Raw genomic sequence first — 23,414 nt, forward strand, 5'->3', positions numbered from 1 at the left:
TGGGTCTGAGATGTCAGGTGGAGGAATCATTATTTTGCGCGTAATAAGGAGGCATTTCCTTGCGTGCGGCCGTGGACCCAGCTGTCAGCCTCTCCACGTACAGTCCACTTTAGATGCATGTCAGTCGTTGACCATGTTGACTAGGCCGCGCCGAGAGCACTAGGGCGGTGGACGACGGTGAGGCCTAGGAAGGGAACGACATGGAGGCAGGGAAGACTCGGCAGTTGTTTCCCACGCGGAGGGGAGTACGATTGTACGAGGGTTTACTGGTTCGTCTACTGTCGCCGGAGAATAACAGCAGGTGTGGGTGAGTAGAGGGATGGCTAGGCCAGCGATGGGAGTACGATGGGGCGGTGAGGCCTGCGCGGCAGCACAGCCGGCCGCGGGGAGGAGGGAGCAGGCAGTCCCGCCGGCGCTTGTTTGAGCGGCTGGAGCAGGAAGAGCAGAGATTGAAGAAGCACGACGGCCGTTGGATGGACATCGAACAGTCACTGCTTGTGCGTCAACCTTTTTTTAGGAAAGCCTCAAATCTGTGGAAAACAGCATACATCTCATCTGCCATTATTTCTAATAATTTACAGCCCATTTGCTAATTCTTAAGGTTTTTTTTGGAGCTCATATTCTTTTTGTTAGCATTACAGCCCATATTGTGGCCACGGTTAAAAAATTATACGAAATTTTGCATATTTCGGTGCGGTCCGAACTGTTTTTAATCCCAAAATTTCGAGTCACATTCAAACTGATTTTAAAAATAAATTTATATCAATATAAAATCCAACAAATTGTCCACGCATAGAAATTAATGCAATTTAAAATCTCGAAATGAAAAAAAGAAATTTGAAACTAATTGCCGGTTTGATGTGTTTTAAAAATGTACAACCCATTTCTCATTACTGATAGGCCATTTTCTTGGCCAGCCGAATGAAGCTCTCCTTGTCTTGAAAGATTTGCAGCCCAACAGGCCTGACAAAGCGACTTACTTGGCAAATCACAAAAAAACTAGGCTAGCCATTTTCAGAAAGAAAAAAAACTACTGGGCTGGTCTATGGTAAACATAAAAGAGAAGGCTGTCTAGACAGGCCAGAGTGCCCGGCACAGCCCAGTTGACACCCTGCTTCCGTCTCAAAAACAAATTATATAAATGCCACTCCAATTATGGTGATTCATAAAAATGCCACTGCAATTTCCAAACTTTGAAAAATGCCACTGCAATTTTTGCAAACTTTGGAAAACGCCACTGCAATTTGCAAACTTTGAAAAACGCCACTCCGGACTTCGAAAAATGCCACTGGAGATGGCATGAAATGGCATTTTTCAAAGTTTGGAAATTGCAGTGGCATTTCTCAGAAACACCAGATTTGGAGTGGCATTTATCAAATTAACCCAAAACAAAAATAACTGGGCGAGCTGCTGGGTCCCTGGTGTCAGCCGCTCGTTGTGCAATTCTCTCGTTTATTGACTACGTTGACAATGGCATGGGACCCAGATGTTAGAAATCCATTAGGAGGAGCCATTTTTTTATTGGATTGAAATAAGGAGGCACTTGCTTGCGTACTGCCATGACCTTGGTGGGTCCCTGCTGTCATCCTCTCCACATACAATCATCTCCTGATTGTGTACGCGTCAACTTGGTAGGCCCACAAGTCAGCCTCTAGAACCGTGGAGGACAAATACAACCCATTTAAAAAAATAACAGCCCATTCCATATGTTCAAACGGAAAGTTCAACATTCAGAGCAAAGTAACAGGTCTGATCCACATATAGAGTACTGAACTTCCACGTTGACAACCATCATAGCCAAGTTAACTATCTACTCCCACTAATACTCTAGTAGCGTACAAGTACTAGCTTACTCTTAGCTGACTAGACGATGCCGGCCGCCATCTGCGGTACACGCTAAACGCCGGCACCAGCGTCCTCCGCCTCGCCTCGGACTTGCCAAAGGTGCGATAGGGCGCGTTGCTCGCGCGTTGGCCCTTTCCATGCCAGCGTGGTCCACCGAAGCTTCGGCTTCTAAGCGGGAAACCCACTTGACGAGCTGGTAGTAAAAATCGGCGTCGCGAACGCGTGCGTGCCCGATAGCCTCCAGGGCTATTTGCTGGGCGCCGGCCTCCACGTAGTCAGCCCATTTGCGGGCGCTCTGCTCGCGACTCAGAGCGTCGATGCGCTACTGCTCCATGTCCCGCTGGCGGCGCAAATCGGCGATACACTGCTCCTCCGCCAAGCGGTTGCGCTCCAACAACTCCTGCTCCTCCGCCAGGCGGTTGCGCTCCAACAAGTCCTCGATCGCCGCATTGCCAGCTAAAGACCAATAGAATGCCTCCTCCCTCCGTCTGCCTTCCGGTGAAAAACCGAACACTAGTTCCGGCGGTGACCACCTCCAGCCTCGCCTATCGCGGACGGGCGGGGGCATGGCGGAGGTGGCGAGAGCGAGGATAAGTGGCGAGCAACGTCGGGCCAGTGGGGGCTTATGAGGATGGGCGAGTTGGGTCACGGTGCCACCATAGAAGGCTAGGAAACAGTACTTATAGGCGGAAGGTAGCGCGACGGTCATCGGAATTCAATGCATAATTAAGCAGGCATGGCTTAGCGCGCCAGCTTGCCGTGGAAAACTAGAGAAACTGGAATTCTGACTGTGCCGTCCCATCCCGTCCGTGCTGGGTCGCACGCCAGCATGACGGTCAAACGAGTGCACGCGAATCATCTCCCTCCTTGTCAATAATGATTCCACGGATTTAGAAGGCCCGCAACAGTTAAAGCGCATCTTTTTTTGCATCAGTTAGCTGCCTTAATTACGGCCGGCTGCATGCAGACACTCAAAATTGCTTGCAGCCAGTACGCGGAGCAGCATGCAACGAGTCGCAGCTGAGGGCATTAGTTGATGAACTTTAGCTGGGAGATAAGGCATTTGCGAACGTTTTCGCTAGCAGTTTCTTCAGATTTGCATGGCATTTTCTTCAGAGCAGCTTGTCAGTTTCTTCAGAGGTAGGCATTTTTATTCAAAAAACTGCCACTTCGGATCTTGCGTCGCAACTAAAACTGCCAGGAGCGCATTAGTAGGCTAGCTAGTGATCGATCAGTAACTTGTAAACACTGAGCGAACAGATATAAGGAACTGTTAATGCATCTCAATGATTCACAGATCATATACAAATATGTAGCTCCAAAAGCAAAGATCAGCCACAACTAAAACCAACTGGTACGATTCCCATACATAAGATCAACATGTTAATGCATCTCAATGATTCACAGATCATATACAAATATGTAGCTCCAAAAGCAAAGATCTAGAAAAAACATATGTTCTTCCTACTAACATGGACGCTTCTCTTGGCCAACATTCAGTACAGACTGAAAGACAAATTTGTTTGTGAAGTCTACAATTCCTCTTGCAAACGTAAGTGGTTTCACTAACAGCTGGAACCATGAGAATGAACCACACATGATGGAGGAATATCCACTGCAATATGATTTGGTCTTCTCTCGATCACACGGCGAGACTATTTTTGGAATACAAACTTTAACTTAGGCAAAATGATGCCCATTTGTATAATCAGACCAAAGCAATGAAGCACCTAGTGTTGGCCAATAAATAGTACAGTACTACTTTTCTGCAGTCCATGAAGTGACTATCCAATCTTTCTGTGTCTATTTTCAAATGGCACTGCATGCAGTGACTATACTATTCTCTTGTGCAGTTCAACCAAAATTGCGGTCACTTTGTGTGTTTGCCAAATAGCAACGGGCAGACATCTCTGTCTGCACAAATATCAAGCAGCTAGTACACATATACCCCACCTTGTATTTTCGGTTTAAATACGTCTCTTCCGCTTAGCATCTGTCATGTTTTGCACTGGACCATTTGATACAGTCATGTTTTGCCCTGGACAATTTCATACTGAATTGATTTGCTTGTTCAGAGCAGAAATATAGCGCCTATTCTTCATCAGACCAAGGATATCCATGTTCGCAGTGATGGAAGAGGTGAAATCGATACAACCGAAATTGAGCATCCAATCATTGAATCCTGTCCTGCACCTCCAATGTAGGTCCACCCTGCCAATAAATTCATATGCAAACCACTAGTATTACTATCTAATGACAGTACAAAAAGAGTAGCAAGATAGTAGCAAACCATGTACCTTCTTACTGAACAGCTCATAGTGCCCCCAATTGAACCAGTTGGACTTTTTGTGCAGTTCCACTAAAATCGAGCATCCCTGCTTGCATAGATATTGAAAGTGTGATTACTATAAAAGTGGCACTAGTTGATGCATAGACTCACAAATATAAGCATTCCAATTTCTTGATGGGAAAAGGTAGCAAGACTGTTTCTAACCACCTGTTTGAAGGAATAAATAAGGCAACAACGGCTGATGTCAGAAAGGCATATATAGTTCTTTCTGAAAGAATGATCGATTCCTGACCTTTCCTCTTCTTTTAAGCATATTTTGTGCAGTTCAACTAAAATAAAATGCCATCACCGCCTTGACAATTCAGTGACACTGTACAAAAGGAAATGACTTAACATTACATCATGATGTCAGGTATGTAGTCAACATACATTAGAGACAAACTTACAGACCTCCTCCGATAACATAATGAACATTAATTTTAACAAAGGTGTGACTAGCTTTACCGAGATAATTTGAGTGAACTCTACACCCTCTGTTCCTTAATATAAGACGTTTTCGCGGTTCAATTTAAATTACCCAAATGTCTAGTATTTAGAAAAACAGGTAGTAGTTTTCTTGAGCACATATCTGGGAAAGCTTGCCACACTGTATTTATGTCCATACGCTAATGCAAAACCATTCGATTACTACAAATATACACTAATCCAGTGGCTAGTGCAACAGTAGAGTAGTTATTTTATTACAGGGTACAGTACAATGGCTTTACTGAACAGATTTCAATAAACTCTAGCACTAGAAGATTTCTATAAGAATTAACAATACAAAATGTAAATGTAACGAGTTTCAGCATTGGTATACTAGCTGTGCATGAGCATTACACCAAATACAAAAGTCTGAACGTAACTAGCATTATTGAACTAATGATAGTATAAAAAATTTGCAAACCATGTACCTCCAAGGTAAATATCATTTCGAACTCGGGGGGACCTTAAAAATTGCTATCCCAATCTTGATAATCGATCAAACATAAAAACTTGATCGAATGTATCAAGAGAACAGCCGGAGGAGGAGGTGGCCACTCTTCACCTTTCCTCTTGTCTTCATAATTTTTTGTGCAGTTTAACCAAAATAAAATGACATCAGCTCCTTGGCATTTTGGTGACACTGTACAAAAAAATTAACTTATCTCATGAAAGTGAGGTATGTAATCTATAAGAATTAATAGTGCAAAAATCTGAAGGTAGTAACAAGTTTCATCGTTGGTATACTGGTTGTGAAACAGCATTAGAATGCCTTAGCTGAAAAATCTTTAATACATCCACAATCAACAGCTAACCCTGAAATAATCCAGTGACATTAAATGGCATTGCTTAAATTTATCGGTGGTTAACTCAAGAGGCCATCGTGCAATTCATGAACCTTTGGAATGAGTTGCAGCCGATCCAACTCACTCAGGCTCAAGATTATTCACTAACCTGGAGATGGACAAACAATGGTCAGTTTTCCTCCAGCTCGGCGTACGCTGCCACTCTTACTGCCAACATTAGGCCACCTTATGCGAAGCTGGCCTGGAGCTCGGATGCCCCTCCCAAATGTCAGTTCTTCGTCTGGCTGGCTGCTCAAGATCGATGTCTAACGGCGGATAACCTTGCTAAGCGAGGGTTGCCCCACAATCCGCTGTGTCTGCTATGTCTACAAGAGCCTGAAACTGCTGCGCACCCGCTTCTTGCTCTTTTGCGAAGGAAGTTTGGCACCTGACACTCTGCAAGCTGAACATGAGCCCGGCTATGGCGGCAGTTCATGACGATTCCCTAGTTAGCTGGTTGCAGCGAAGAAATGCTTCCATGGGAAAGGAAAGAGCGAAATCTTGGAGATCAATTTTGGCCCTGGTTTGGTGGAACCTCTGGAAAGAAAGAAATGATAGAACATTCAGAAATATTTCTTGTCACCCCACACAACTGTTTCTGAAGATTCAGGTCGAAGCAAAGGACTGGGTTAACGCTGGGCGTAAGCGTGCAATGGCTCTTGTAGAGCGCCCCCTAGAACCAGACTGATGTACTTCCGATGTATCTCTAACCCCAATCCTCCTTCTCTAATCTTTTTTTGTAACTATTTATTTCTTCTATACGCAATGAAAAGCAGTGGCCCTACCTTTTCGTCAAAAAAAAAAATTTATCGGTGGCATTAGACTGAGTGCGGCATTAGATAAATGTGGCATCACTTTAGCAGTAGCATTGCTTGACTTGACTGCTGGCGTTATACTAACAGCAAAAAAGTGAAAATAAGGATGTGTTTGGTTTAAGGGACATGCTAGGCCCATTCGGACAGTGGCCGCACCAGTACGATGTACCTCCACGGACGCATAGAGTGGTGAGGGAGGTATGGTTGCTCAGAGCAACAAATATCCAGGCAGCATATGTGGATTACGTCCCATTTTTGTTCTCTTTAGCCACCTTTTTCCTATGTGAGGACAACAAACCGATCAACCTGGTCATTCTCTATTGCGTTGTCATGCCTTTCTACCCTTCTTCAACCAAGAGACACGAGACTCGTTCCTTAGCTACTGATTTTCCCCTTTTCAACCTAGATGCAGGTTCGATGCCTACTCTCTTGGACAGTACAGTCTCCCTTCCTTTCCTTATTCAACCCAGACATGGATTAGTCTGCATGAATTAGTGTTTCCTTTAATAGTGCAAATTAAGGTTTTTGTCTACGTGACCAGCACAACAGAGGATAGCAAATTGGGAAGATGGTGGAGTGGAAAAAGATCCACATGCAGCGACATGGCAGATGGGGCAATAGAACCGGGGTATGGTTCGAAAAGAGGTAGCATACCTGAGGGTCGGTGGGAAGTGGCTTCGCTCGTGGTCGTCGTCCTCCGCACGCACTATGGCAGCGAGCTTGGGGACGAAGGCCATCCCGCGCGGGCGCTAGGTCTGAGAGGATGGCTTTGTCGTCAGTGCGTGACCTCGCTCGCCGACGACGAGTGCGTCAACGCTGCACGTCCCCGGCGGATCTGTGACCACCGGTGAGGAGGGAGAGAGAGGCCCTCTTTTTTAGATCTGGAGAGATGGTGATAGTGTGAGAAGCAAGTGGGCAGCCCTTAGCAAGAAAGCTCTGAAGCTCCAGCCTATATATCTTTTTTATACTACTAGTACTAGAGGTGGAGTAGTGGTAGAGTAGTTTATATTTTCCCTGCAACAGTACCAGTTAGTCGTGCTTCAAAACTGAACGGCACGCTATTAAAAAAAATAAAGTCGAGAAACAATGCGGCACTTCGGGCCAACGTGGCCAGATCACATTTTGCACGAGAAATTACACACCATATTTCGTTGACATGTGGTCCCGTTCCAACATGTCAGTGAGACGACGGCGAGTCCTTTTGTACAATTTCCGAAAGGACGTGTAGGCCGGGGCGCCTCTTCGTGTACCGTGGGAAACTGGCAACCGTCCACCGACTCTTCGCCTTTCCCTCTCGATTTGGAACTGCTGTCGCACGCTCTTCCTCCCTCCTCCATTTTCCTTCACCCTTCCTTCTGCCATTGTTCGATCGTCTTCTCCATGGAGGGAACAAGCCGGAAACGACCCCGTTATTCTTGCCCCGATCTGAAAGATGACGTGGTGGAGGAACTCATTGATCGGTGCGACGTCATCACCTCGGCTAGCATGGCAGGTTTGTTCAAGTCCATTCTCGACTCAACTAATAACATCATTACAAGGAACCCAAGGGTCCAGGAGCGGTTTGATCTCCCTTATCTTCTTCGCTATAAGCATGTTCGCATGGGCGCGGATGACGGAGGCCTCGCCTTGTGCAAGTTGATGCCGCTTGATAATGATACGTGTGATGTCAAGATGCCATCGCTTAAGGGTAAGGCCTGGGCTGGCGCAAATGGAGATTGGGTTGTTTATATTGGGTATAACTGCGAGTAGGAACTTGTGAATGTGTACACTCGCCAGCGGATTCCACTTCCAAAAATCTCAGAGTGCCCTAAGGTTGAGCACACAGATGATCTACGTACGTTCAAATAGAATCATGGTGACTGTCGTCTACTGAAGATAGCAATTTGTCGAGTGCCCAACCGCTCTTGGAATTACAAGAACTATGAAGTTGTTGCTATCTTTGACAAGCTTGTTTCCATCCTTACTCATTCCACGGTTCGTCGTCCATGGATATTGCTCAAAAATCAGTTTCTCCACATGGATGAGTACTGTGATGAAATTGAATACGAGGATCTTGTGTTTGCTGCCACCACTCGTGGCACTGTTTTTGCATGGGATCCTCGTAGTTTCGGTATGTTTGTCTTCCACCGTAATTATAATTGTTTCATCCATATGCATGCGGGTTAGCAAGTTTCCCTTTACTAATTAACCTTCTTCTTGTGTTTCCAAGGTCCTGTGAACATTCCACCACCTGTACTTGAAAAAATTTATAAGCAAGGGGGAGATGACGATGGTGATGATCACGAGCATGAGGAGGAGCAGAACTTATATACTCAGTGGTGCCTGGCAACTAATTCCGATGGATCACCTCTTCTTGTCTGTATACACTGCACTCAAATTGTTACTACTGAGGAAGCAGGTGTTGTCTCCCATGGTCGCCCTCTCCGGACCAATTCCAACACCCGTTGCATGGTATTCAGGATGGATACTAGTGTGCTAGCGCCAACACCTTCTCCCTGGTTCAGTATTGATAGTCTTGGAGCAAACTCGCTCTTCCTTGGACCAAACTATCCAATGATGGTGAAAGGCGATCCAGCTGTTGTTGACACAACGTTACTACCATTATGAGAAGCAACTGTATCTATACCTCAGACGTTTCGGTGGTTCCCTACCCTGGTCCTGATATATGCCGCTTCAGCCTAGATGATCAGTCCTGCGTTGCTCTCGATATTGACAATAGCTGGCCCTTCCCAAAGCACCTATGGTTCAAAGCAAGCGTTTCCAACGCCGAGGATTGGTTGAGTTGAAGTTCATTTCATTGCTTGTTATTTGTTGTGTGATGAAAATTTTAGTATTTGCTAGAATGTTTTGTTGGAAATAATCTATAATCCAACATGTATCCTCGTTCTCGTTGTCTGTTGATGACTTGTTGTATTTAATGAATGGTACATTTGCAAATGCATGTCATAGACTCAATTTATGAATGTTCGAGTCACTTCTTGGAGTGTGAGTACCGTAGTAGTATAGCCAGCATCCAGTTAGTATATGAAGTTGCCACATCACATAGAGCCAACCTAATATTGGAGTATTGTAAGTGCATCTAGTGCCCCTTAGTGATTTTGGTGTATTGAAGACTTATAGGTTAAGAGACTAATGTGTTTATGAGTTTACATAGGTCTATAAGTCTATGAGGAGTTTGATATTTACAGAGAAAGTCGACCCCTAAAAATGAAGTTCTTCGACTGAAGACTTTGGATTTCTGAAGACTTTGAAAGTGAAGAAATTGGTGTGACCTTGAAGACTTGGTATTCATTTGAGGGACATGAAGCGTGAAGACTTTTGTTTTCGTAGTTTCATTTTCCCTTTCTTGAGTCATAGGAAACACCGTACTGTTAAAGGGGGTCGAGGAAATACTAAGGAAAAATTTCCATGTGATGCTCAACTCAAAATCCTACACCTACCAATCCCTTCGAGTGAAGCCATTGGAAATCTCATACAGTTCAGTCATATTCTTCAGTGATAGAGACGAAGTTCTTCTGGTCTCTGAGGAATTTGTTCTGACTGAGGAGTTAGGAATTCGCCAGTGCGGATTGCCTACACAGTGAGGAACATGATAGCCCTGAGGAATTTGAGCCTCAAATTTCCGATCGTTGCTGTGCTATGCGCCAGCTCTCCCAAAACATCTACCCACCTAACGGTCATATCATTGAAGGGCATTTATGTCTTATCATGTCGGGCTGCTCCCTAGGCTATAAATAGCCGCCCCCTACAACCACTAGTTGGTTGGCTGCTCCGAGAGAAACTAACACTTGTCATTTGAGAGCATCCCATCCTCCGAGGACTTTGAGCGAAAATCATCAAGTGAGGAAAACCCAAACCCAAACACCTAAAAACCCAAAGTGATTGAGCATCACTGAAGAGATTGATCCTGCGTGGATCCGACGCTTGTTACCTTTGAAGACTATGCTTCTTCCAGACGGTTAGGCGTCATGGTCTAGAGCATCCAAGAGGAATTGTGGATCGCCGAGTGACCGAGTTTGTGAAGGTTCGGAAGTCACCTGAAGACTTACCACGAGTGATTGGGCGAGGTCTGTGTGACCTTAGCTCAAGGAGAATACGGTGAGGACTGTGTGTCCGGGACTGTGTGTGCTCAGGTTTAAATACCTAGCCACTCCAACCAGATGTACAACTGAGACAGCAGTTGGAACTGGTCCTCCAAATCATTATCTTCACCAAGCCTACTGGTTCTATTTCCTCAACTCTTTCATTTCCTCATAACTGTGTTGTGCACTTATTCATATCTGTGTTTGAAGACTTTGACTGAAGACTTTCTCAATTTCCTCAGTTCAATTTCTTCAGTCTGTTTGTCTTCATCCTGTGTTATCTTGTGCTTACGCTTTCTGTACTCTGTGCTTGTCTTCATTTCATCATGATGACCATGCTTGTGTTCTGCTATGCATACTTTTGAGTACTTATTCCACTGCAAGTAGTTCTTCGCTAAGGAATTTCCTCACTGGCAAATTCCTCAGTAAAGAATTCATAAAAATTGCCTATTCACCCCCTCTAGTCGATATAACGCACTTTCAATTGGTATCAGAGCAAGGTACTCCCTTGTTCTGTGTGATTTTGGTTTAACCGCCTGGAGTTTTAGTTATGTCGACCGCAGGTATGATCAAGGTCTCTGCTGGGTGTCCTACCTTCGATGGGATGGACTACCCCTACTAGAAGAATAAGATGCGAATGCATCTTGAGGCAATTGATAACGATCTCTGGTATGTTGTGGAAAATGGTATTCCCTCTGTCTCACCCTCACTGAACGCTACCGATGTGAAGTGATTCAAGCAACTCGATTCTCAAGCAAAGAATATCATATGTGGCCATCTTAGCAAAGGATAGTATGAAAGAGTGAGTGCTTTGGAAACTGCTAAGCTTATCTGGGATAGGCTGTCCAAAGTGAGTGAAGGAGTCTCAACTCAGCGTGACTCTCGAGTTGATGTTCTTCGCAATCTCTTCAACCACTTCAAAAGACTCGACAATGAAAATGTTCAACAAACCTTCGATCGCCTCACTCACATCTCAAATGAGCTTCAAGCGCTTGGTGCCACTGACATCACCAACCATGAGGTGGTGAAGAAATTGTTGAGATCGCTTGATTCCTCATTTGATACTCTGGCATTGATGATACAAGAATGTGCTAATTACAAGTCACTTGGTCCCGCTGATATCCTTGAAAGGCTAAATACTCATGAGTTCCAGCTTGCTGAAAAGAGAGACCTCTATGGTTCGAGCTATGGCTGATCACGTGCACTGAAGGCCAAGGCAGTTTTCGAGTCTGAAGATGAAGACTCTGGCAGCAGCCTTGGTGATCTTGAAGAACTGAGCCAGGAACTAGCACTGCTCGTGAAGAAATTTCAAAAGTTCTCAAGACGTGGTCGCTTTGGAAGATCCTCAAGGAGCAATGATTCCTCATCCAGTGACTACAAGAAGAGGCTTTGTCACAAATGCAAGAAACCTGGACACTACATTCAAGATTGTCCTCAATGGGAAAAGGAATCAAAGAAGAAGAAATACAAGGATTACAGTTCTGATGATGCGAAGAAAAAGAAGAAATCCTCAAAATCTTCATCATCAAAATCCTCAAAGTCTTCATCTCACAAGAAGAGCATCTCCAAGAAGGCTCGGGCATTCATTGGCAAGGAAATGGACTCTGAAGCTGAATCTGAGGAACATGAGGAAGAGGAGGCATCTGAGGAGTCCGAGTCTGGAGTAGCAAGTCTAGCTCTCGCTACTGCATTCGTCAGCAAGTCTATCTTCAACTCTGAAGAAAATGGCTTCACCAACAAGTCTGATGAAGGCAATGATGACCACGCTCCCACCTATTGCTTCATGGCAAAGGGTTCCAAGGTACTCAATATACCTCCTCTAAATCTAGTGAGAATGAATCTGATGAAAACCTCAAGCCCAGCTACTCTAAACTTGCTAAGAATGCTGTGAAACAACAAAGGGCTTTTGAAAAGGTTCAAAACATGCTAGACAAAAGTGATGATATGTTGGGTGAGGAAATGGATCGCACTAAAACCTTGACTGAAAATCTTCAGAGACTTCAGACTAGGTTTGACAACCTTCAAGGTCATCATAACACTCTCTTATCTGATCATGAGAAGCTTTCTTATGAATTTCTTCAAAGAAAGCAAGATCTTGAGAAGCTAAGAGTGAGTTATGAAGATCTTCGGAAGGAGCGCGATTCATTACTTGCTCAACAAATCAGCGCTGCTCAGGAAGAATTTGTTCCTCCATGTTTGAAATGCATTGAACGTGAATCTGCTAATTCTTCACCTGAATGTTCAAATGCTTCTAATGCTACAAATTCTTCAACTGTCTATGCTATCACTAATTCCTCATCTGAGGACATTGCTAGTATCACTGACGATGCAGGGCTGAAGGAATTGTACATGACAGGCATGTACAAAAGCCTCAAAGGGCATCAGACTCTTTGTAATGTGCTTAAAAAGCAGATCCTCAACAGGAACCCTAGGAAAGAGGGTATTGCCTTTGAGAGGAAACTCAATGCTGATGGTACATATTGGAAGCCTGAGCAGTACCCCAAAACCTCGTGGGTTGCTGCAAAGGGACCTCCAGTTGATCCATCTAATTTATCTGGCTTTACATGTGAATCTTCTCATTCTTCTGATGAGTCATTTGACTCCAACTATAATCTGCTTAAAAATCAGAATGGTGAAGTATTTGCTAGATATGTTGGCACTAACTGCAGGAATGGTTCTCCTATGATGAAAATCTGGGTTCCCAAAAGGTGCCTTGAAAGTCTTCAGGTGAATGTCCTCATGACACCACCTGTGAAGAATAGGAACCCCAGATCAAATTCTTCATATGGACCAAATTCTTCATATGGATCCAAGTCCTCATACGGATCTAATTCCTCACATGGATCATATTCCTCAAAAGGACAAAGTCCTCATATGAACATCATCGTGCTAACAACTCTGTTTCGCAGGGAAGAGCTAAGGGCTATGAATATGAGCATTATTCTTCTAATCATTATGTTCATAAGTCCTCGAAGAATTTCTCTGCTTATTCATATGCTTACCCTAACTCCTCTTATGTGAAACAAAATGGATTGGCTTCTATGCCACCTTTCTCGTATGGAGCTCACAGAGTGATGAACTCTTTGCCACCCCTTCAGATGTGGGTGGTGAAGAAAAAGAACTAATCTTTTATGCAGGGTTAGGTCTCCAGACGTACTTAAACATCTGAAGAATTTGCTGGAGACCTGAAAAGTGCCTGAAAGGACGCAGGCTAATCATGAAGAAATGAACTTTCATTTCTCACGTCCTCGTACTGTTTTTAACTGTTGCATTGCTTGATGAAATTGGTCTGATGAATTGTGATGTCATATTCTTCACTTGTGAAGTATATGAAGTTCGTAAGCTGCACTAATTCATCTGCAGGATGATCAACCCAAAGCCACTGAGTGGGTCCTCGATAGTGGATGTACAAATCACATGACTGGTGACAAGAATCTATTGATGGATGCTCCCTTATCACCATCGCATCTGAAGCATATCATCTTCGCTGACAAAGGCAAAAGTCAGGTATTGGGTCTAGGTAAGGTTGCGATCACAAAGGATTGAGACATGGACAAAGTCATGCTTGTCGAGTCCTTAGGATACAACCTCATGTCTGTCTCAATGCTTTGTGATCTTGATATGGTTGTTGTCTTTGGCAAGTATCGTTGTGTTGTGGTTATGGAAGCTGACAATTCTAAAGTCTTCGAAGGCTTTAGGAGAGGAGACTTGTATATTGTTGATTTCTCTACAGGACCGCAACCAGCCGTGTGCCTACTTGCAAAAGCTTTAGAAGGCTGGCTATGGCATCGACGACTTGGTCATGCAGGCATGAGGAATTTGCACACGCTTGGGAAGAAGAAGCATGTCATTGGCATTGAGAATGTCAAATTCCTCAAGGACCACTTGTGTGGAGCTTGTGAAGCTGGAAAGATGACCAAGGCTAAGCATCCAGCGAAGACTATCATGACCACTACTCGACCATTTGAATTGCTTCATATGGATCTCTTCGGTCCTAACCATTACTCAGCAGTCACAAATGACGCATCTCTCTATGGCTTTGTTATTGTTGATGATTACTCTCGATACACGTGGGTACACATTGTTACTTACAAACATGAAGTGCAGGAAGTCTTCAAACGATTTTCCTCGAGGGCTTCAACCAACTTTGGTGTGAAGATCAAGCACATCAGAAGTGACAATGGAACTGAGTTCAAGAATTTTGGTCTTGATGACTATCTTGATGAACTTGGTATTACTCATGAGTTATCTACTCCTTATACTCCTCAACAGAATGGCGTCGTGGAGCGCAAGAACAGAACTCTTGTTGAGATGGCTCGCACTATGCTTGATGAGTACAAGACGCCTCGTCACTTCTGGATTGAGGCAATTTATACTACATGCAACATCATCAAAAGGGTATATCTTCACAAATTCTTCAAGAAGACTGCCTATGAACTCCTCACGGACAAGAAACCCAATGTGAGTTATTTCAAAGTCTTCAGTGCTAAATGTTGGATTAGAGATCCTCATCACAATGCTAAATTTGCACCGAAAGCACATGAAGGTTTTATGCTTGGTTACGGAAAGGACTCGCACACCTACAGAGTCTTCAACAATGTTCTTCACAAGGTTGTTGAAACTGTAGATGTGCGGTTCGATGAAACTAATGGTTCGCAAAGAGAGCACCTACCCTCTGTGATAGATGAACCAACACCTGAGGAAACTATCAAGTTCAAGGCTACTGAGGGTGTCATTCCTACCGAAGAATCTGCTGAAGAATTCATTCCAGAACGTGAAGAACGTCGAGCTAATGCACCTGAAGAAAATGGTGCTGAAGAAAATGCTGATCAAATTCCTCGACGACAACCTGCTCATCCTCGCGTTGCAAAAGAAGTGCAAGTTGAAAAGATCATCGGTGACATTGAAGCACCAGGTCCTCTCACACGCTCAAAAGCTTCACATTTATCTAACTTTTGTGGGCACTATGCTTTTGTCTCTATCACAGAGCCCACTAAGGTAGATGAAGCATTTCTGGAGCCTGAGTGGATTCAGGCCATGCAAGAAGAATTACATCAATTCGAACTCAACAACGTTTGGGGACTGGTTAAACGTCCAGATCCTCGCAAGCACAATATCATTGGCACAAAGTGGTTTTACCGCAACAAGCAAGATGAAGATGGCCTTGTGGTGAGGAATAAGGCACGACTTGTAGCTCAAGGCTACACACAGGTTGAAGGAATTGATTTCGATGAAACTTTTGCACCTATTGCTAGACTTGAAGCTATTCGCATATTACTTGCTTATGCTAACCATCATGATATCACTTTATATCAAATGGATGTGAAAAGTGCATTCCTCAATGTTAAGCTTGAGGAAGAAGTATATGTTGCTCAACCCCCAGGTTTTGAAGATCCAAACCATCCCGACAAAGTCTTCAAACTCAATAAGGCCCTCTATGGCCTCAAGCAGGCCCCTCGGGCATGGTGTGATACTTTGAAGGAATTCCTCATGAAGAAAGGCTTCAAACCCGGTTCACTCGACCCTACTCTTTTCACTAAATCTTATGATGGTGAATTGTTTGTGTGCCAAATATATGTTGATGATATTATCTTTGGCTGTACTGACCAACGTTATAGTGATGAATTTGCCTATATGATGAGTGAAGAATATCAAATGTCTATGATGGGAGAGTTGAAATTCTTCTTAGATCTTCAAATTCGTCAACAGCGCAATGGCATATTCATATCTCAGGAGAAATACCTCCAGGATGTACTGAGGAAATTCGGCATGCAAGATTGCAAAGGCGTCAAAATTCCGATGCCCACGAATGGCCATCTGTGCACTGATGAAAATGGTATTGACTTCGATCAAAAGGTATACCGCTCCATGATTGGTTCTTTATTGTATTTATGTGCATCTAGGCCAAATATTATGCTTAGTGTTTGCATGTGTGCCCGATTTCAAGCTACACCGAAGGAATCACACCATAAGGCTGTGAAACATATTCTTCGATGTCTAGCTCACACACCAACACTTGGATTATGGTACCCCAAGGGCTCGGCTTTTGATCTCATTGGATATTCTAACTCTGACTATGCTGGTGATCGTGTGGACCGCAAGTCAACATCTGGTACATGTCATTTCCTCGGACGATCTTTGGTCTGTTGGTCCTCGAAGAAACAGAACTGCGTATCACTGTCTACTGCTGAAGCTGAGTACAATGCTGCTGGTTCTTGCTGTGCTCAATTGTTGTGGATGAAGCAAACTCTCAAGGACTACGGCGTCAACGTGATGAATGTGCCTCTCTTCTGTGACAATGAGAGTGCCATCAAGATTGCTTACAACCCAGTCCAGCACTCAAAGACAAAGCACATTCAGATTCGTCATCATTTTCTTCACGATCATGTGTTGAAGGGCGACATTTCTATTGAGCATGTGAAGACCGAAGAACAGCTAGCCGATATCTTCACAAAGCCCTTGGATGAGAAGAGATTTAGCAAGTTGCGGTGTGAGCTAAATATCCTAGAATCTTCGAATGTTCTTTGAAAAGGACACTCATCCTAACACTTATGCAAAATTGATGACTTAGATGTGCAACACATGAAGAAACGTTTTTCTTCAATCAATGAAGAATAACACTCTAAGTGTGAAGAAATTAATGAAGAATTTGATTCTCAGAGCCCTACAACAATTGTACGCGGTGTCTGAAATCATCATTCTTATAGGGTGGGTCACGCCACCACAAAAGTTGAAAATCTTCAATTTGAGTTTTTTTTCGGTTTTTGAAATTCCTCAATTGTTCATGTTCTTCAACTTTGCATTGTCTTCACCTTCTCCGTCGTTTTTCTTCATTGGCTATATATATATATATGAGTTTATGTCCTCTACAACATTCACTTATGGCTAATTCTTCAAGTTGGTTTTTCTGCTAAGTGAATGTGATCGGACCCTTCCCCCTCTATGCTATACTCAACCCAATCTATTCACAAATTCTTCATGTGCGTTCTATTTGAAACTCGTTCAAAATCTTCACTGTGTCCTTGTCAGCTGAAGAATTTGCGAACGGAACTTTTAACTTATCTTATCCAAATTTTCAGCTTTGCCGCTCAAACCGTTCCGCATCCCACGAAATACTTATCTATCCACCCACGATCTAACACGATCTCCACTTCTGAGTACGTGGGTGACACATGTCAAGCGAATGAGAAGGGTCAGGGGCACGTTTGTCCAAAATCTTCGGGTGAACAGTTTTTCACCGTGGCTATAAATACCCCCTCTCCCCTTCCTCACTTCCTTTACTCCGCTCGACCTCTCTCCAGCTCGAGCTTCTCAAACCCTAGCGCCATCGCTACTTCATCGTCGCCGGTGAGGAAGAGCTTCACTGCCTCGACCTCGTCGCCGCTGTACTCGCGCCGGCCGCGGAAATCTTCACTCCGCCGCCGCCATAGCCGTCTTCCTCCGCCGAGTTAGGGCGTGGAAGATCTGCACAGACGAACTTCTCATCTCTACCTCACAGTTCGTCGTGTTCTTCGTTCAGGGTAATTAAAAGTTACTTTTACTGCCCTCCTTGATTCAAATGATTTCTACAAAATCTTCAAAGGTGTTTATTCTTCAAATTCTTCACACACTAAACACCTCACATGTCATCTGTTCTTGATTCGTTTCTCTAAGCAATAATTTTTCTTCAAGATTCCTCAATTGTGTGGATCTTCGATCTATACAAGTCTGGAACCTACGACAAAGAACGCTTAGTGAAATTCTTCAAGACTCATCTGGCTAAATTCCTCAAACTTGTTCTTTTTGAAAAATCTTCTGAGAACGCATATGACCTCTTCAAATTCCTCGCAACTATACTCTGTTCACATGTACTCATGTCCGCTGCTGAATCACTAGGTTCTCATCAACTTAACTCATTTGCAGCGTTTCTCAAAGAAAGGTTGCATATTTCTTCAGAGAATTCAATTGTTCAAATTCCTCATCTGAAGAAAATGGCTGATGGAAAGAAGCCACAGAAAGGAGGAAAGAGGCCTGAGATCAACACTGCATTTGAAATCCCTGAGGACATCTATGCTGGGTACTGCACGCCCCCTGAGGAAGATAAAAATCAGCGCAAGGTGCGCATTCAGAAGATAGAGAGGAGATGGGCAAGAGAGTGGAGGGAGTACAGATATGTGACTCCCAAGTACATGAAGAATTTCGCACTCAATCCTCCATACTCAAGACCTCCGTTGGCACCTGGCCAAGAAGTTGGTCTCACTAGCCTCAAGCGTGGTGAAGATTATCCTGATGAATGGGCCAAGCGCCAGGCCAAGCTGGCTAAACAAGCTAGAGAAGCAGTGAGGAAATTCAATGAAGACTCTGCTGCTGCTGCTGCCGCTGAGGTCTCTGTCAAGCCGAAGAAATCCATGGCAAAGAAGCCTGCGCATAAGCCAAGTGCTTCACCGTCAATGTCCTCACGGCCAATTCCTCACGCTGCTCCTGCTCCTCCAAAGTCCTCAGCTGCTCCGACCAAATCCTCAGCACCTGTGCATCTTGCCACGTGCCAAAGGACTACAGGCATCTCTATTGCCTCAGGAGTTTCAGCTAGTTCCTCAGCTGCACCAAATTCTTCAACAGGACCCTCTCTGCTGAAGACAAAGACCACTGCTGGACGAGGCTCTCGCCCAAGTCCTCACAAGAAGCAGGTCGCCTTCCAAGTGCCGTCTGAAGAGGACAAAGCTGATGATGAAGAACTTGCTGAAATCATCGGAGATAGGCAAGTCAGGGCCGCTAGAGCCAAGGGCACAAATGTGCCTCTGCTTTTGGATCCAAAGTTGATCCTCGATTACATTGATCTCTGGCACAAGGACCCAAACACTCCTATGCCTGACTTCAAGCTGACTCCTGGCCAAAGTCATATGCTGACTGCCTTCATCCAAGAAGAGAAATGGAAATTTGAGAAGGCCAGGCAGCTCAAGAAAGTGCAGTACCGGAAGAAGAAATTCCTGAAGAACAACGTTGTCTCTATCACAACTGATGAACTTGTGAAGATCCAGTCTGAAATCAAAGTCCTCAGCGATGATTCAATGCTTACTATGCTGATTGGAAAGGAGCCAAGGTCAGGTTTGTTAAACTGACTGAGAAGTTCACCTCCAATGTTGCAGCCCCATTGCAACAAGAAATTCCTCAGGCTGAAGCATCTGCTCAGCCAACTGAAGAACATGCCAGCACCGCTGATGACATTCAGGCTGCTGAAGAAAATGTGAGTTCCAGGGCTGATCACTGCATTCCAGCCACTGATAAAATTGCCAGGGCATCCACTAGTGGTGCGCCTGAAGAAAATGAAGAGGTCAGGGCAACTGCATCAGTTGTGCCTGAAGAAAATCAACCACATTCCTCTGCTCCTCCTGCGCCTACCCAACTCCAATTCTTCCATCTGCATCAGATGTGAAGAAGACCAAGGATGCAGAGCGTGCAGCAGTGAAGAAAAGGAAAGCATCAGCTCCTTCAGATTCTTCAGCACCGAAGAAGATGAAGAAATTGACAAGCTCATTTGCTAATCCAATTGATGTTGTTCCTGTTTCCTCCATACCATCAAAGGAAATCGTCCCTTTTGATGAAGAATATGTGATCCCTAGCGGATCTGATGAAAAAAATCCTTCTGCTGCTTCATCAGAGCAGATGGATGAAGAAATTGAAGTGGATAAAATCCCTTCAACCCCCACAGTTTCCTCGCCTATGCCTTAGTTTACTGCTGAAGAGGCCAGCGTTGAAGAAATAGAAGATGAATGGGTGGACATTGGCTGTACCACACCAGTGATGAATGATGACTTTTGGGAAAGTCAGCACCCCAACTCTCCACTCTTCACACCATTGCAACAAATTCCTCAGTCCCCAGCAACTACAGTTCAAATGGGATCTGATGAAGCTCATGAAGAAATTCCAGCCACTAGTGCTGAAGAAAATGAAAATGAAGAATTGAAGACCCAGGCTGCCACTGAAGAGGAACTAGAAATTCCTCAGCCTGAAGAACCTGAGATTGCGATTCCTGAGGTTGTAATGCAACTGACTGACACTCCTCTGCCCAAACCAAATGATCCATTCTCAAGGAAGCAAAAATTCAAGGCTAATGATTTCTTCGGCGAGCACGTATTCTTCACTGATTACAACCCCTATGACTCTGCTCGCATTAGGAAGAGGCGTTTCTGGACTGCCAGCCAGGAAAATTTTTATTCCTCAGTGCTGTTCAACAAAGACAAAGTCTTCGATCATGAGCACATTCCTCACGTGGATATGGAATCTCTGCCGTGCTTCGTGCCAGTCCTCACTGTTCTTTACGACGCTGGACTGTTAAATTTCTGCACTGATATATGTGATTGGAATGAAGAGCTCATTCTTCAATTTTATGCAACTCTGCACATCACCGGAGACTCTGAAGATGTGAATTCATGGGTGCTGGACTGGATGTCTGAAAATACTCACTACAAGGCACCAGCTACTGAATTGCTTCGTGCTTTGCCTCTCAGTCCTCCCCTTGAAGCTGCTCGTTGTGTCTACAGTGAACCTGAGCTTACTTATCACTATATGCAAGTGCTGATGAAGCCATTGAAGCAAGGTCAGGCCCCAAGAACAAAATTCCTTGTGAAGGAATTGTTATATGTGCCTCGGACTGTCTATCGCATTATGACGAAGACATTGAGTCCTATCAAGGGCCACGACTCGAATGAAGAAGAAGTCGTTGGCATCATGAAGAGTCTTCTTTTCAATATCATTCATGGCGTTCCCGTCAACTTCCATGATTTCTTCATGAGGACTCTGGCCAATGTCGCAATGTCACCGTTTGAGTTGAAGCCTTATGCTCCGCGGATTATGAGATTCATCAGATTAAGGTCTTCACTCAACTACAAAGCTGATACACTGAACCATTGCAACTACTTGCCCCTGATTGAAGTCCTCAAATGGACATTTTCCTCAGCTGATGAAAAGGGCAAGGCTACTGCTGTTATTGATGAAGGCATTCGTCCAATGGATGGTCAATTTCGCAAGGCTGCATCCTACTCCACCAATGATGACTCTGCCACCCATGACTCTGCCGCCAACGCAACCAAGCCAAATCCTCAAGGCACAGCTCCCAGGGTGATGACTGACCGTGAGCTTCTCCTCAGTCTTCACCAGAAGGTTGATCGCAATCACAAATGGGTCAAGCATCAGTTTGGTTCAATTCTTCACAACATGACTGCTACCCACAATGCAGTGAAGAAAAACCATTACTACCTCCATGAAACCTTCAACCGTACCTGGGCTATTCTGTCTCACATTTATAGCGCAGAAGATCTGAAGAAAATGGGTATCAAGGAGGACTTTGACTGGTCTGCACCTCCACCAAAGAAATACAAGAAGGTCAAGGTTCCGTCCTTGGTGGCCAGCTCCTATTCTTCATCACGTGACACCGACGAGCATGAAGACTTGGACGACACTGCCGCAGGCCCTACTACAACAAACGACCCGAACAACACTGGCGCTCCTTCATCAACTTGATATTCTTCAGGGGCGTTAGTTCTCATTTTCGAACCTTTTGTTCATTCGATAACAAAGGGGGAGAAATTTGAGTTAGTCTTCAAGCGGGTCTATCTATATGGGCGTTTTTTTCTTCTAAGTTACAACTCTCGTTCGTCTGATGACTTTGTTGGATCGAGTTGTAAACTTAAACTCTATGGTGGCCTGATACTTTTGCTGTTTCTTCTGCATGCTTATTCCTCGTTAATGTTATTGCACGCATGTTGAATTACATCAGTCACCATATTTCATCATGCATTTCAAATTCTTCATATATTATGACAAATGCGTGTATGAATTACAAGATATAGGGGGAGATCTCCATGATTTTACTCTTCAAGTGTGCATTGCTTCAAAAGCAAATTCCTCACTATGCACATCTTCAGGGGGAGTTCTTCTATATCTTGCAATCAAATTCCTCAATATCAGTATTTACACTTCATATGTTTATCCCCGTTGAAAACTTAACCTATATTGTCATCAATCACCAAAAAGGGGAGATTGTAAGTGCATCTAGTGCCCCTTAGTGATTTTGGTGTATTGAAGACTTATAGGTTAAGGGACTAATGTGTTTATGAGTGTACACAGGTCTATAAGTCTATGAGGAGTTTGATATTTACAGAGAAAGTCGACCCCTAAAATGAAGTTCTTCGACTGAAGACTTTGGATTTCTGAAGACTTTCTGAAGACTTTGAAAGAGAAGAAATTGGTGTGACCTTGAAGACTTGGTATTCATTTGAGGGACATGAAGCGTGAAGACTTTTGTTTTCGTAGTTTCATTTCCCTTTCTTGAGTCATAGGAAACACCGTACTGTTAAAGGGGGTCGAGAAAATAGTAAGGAAAAATTTCCATGTGATGCTCAACTCAAAATCCTACACCTAACAATCCCTTCGAGTGAAGCCATTGGAAATCTCATACAGTTTAGTCATATTCTTCAGTGACAGAGACGAAGTTCTTCTGGTCTCTGAGGAATTTGTTCTGACTGAGGAGTTAGGAATTCGCCAGTGCGGATTGCCTACAAAGTGAGGAACATGATAGCCCTGAGGAATTTGAGCCTCAAATTTCCGACTGTTGCTGTGCTATGCGCCAGCTGTCCCAAAATATCTACCCACCTAACGGTCATATCATTGAAGGGCATTTATGTCTTATCATGTCGGGCTGCTCCCTAGGCTATAAATAGCCGCCCCCTACAACCACTAGTTGGTTGGCTGCTCCGAGAGAAACTAACACTTCTCATTTGAGAGCATCCCATCCTCCGAGGACTTTGAGCGAAAATCATCAAGTGAGGAAAACCCAAACCCAAACACCTAAAAACCCAAAGTGATTGAGCATCACTGAAGAGATTGATCCTGCGTGGATCCGACGCTTGTTACCTTTGAAGACTGTGCTTCTTCCAGACGGTTAGGCGTCATGGTCTAGAGCATCCAAGAGGAATTGCGGATCGCCGAGTGACCGAGTTTGTGAAGGTTCGGAAGTCACCTGAAGACTTACCACGAG

The sequence above is a fragment of the Triticum aestivum genome, chromosome 6D (genome assembly GCF_018294505.1).
Source record: "Triticum aestivum cultivar Chinese Spring chromosome 6D, IWGSC CS RefSeq v2.1, whole genome shotgun sequence".
NCBI lineage: Eukaryota > Viridiplantae > Streptophyta > Magnoliopsida > Poales > Poaceae > Triticum > Triticum aestivum.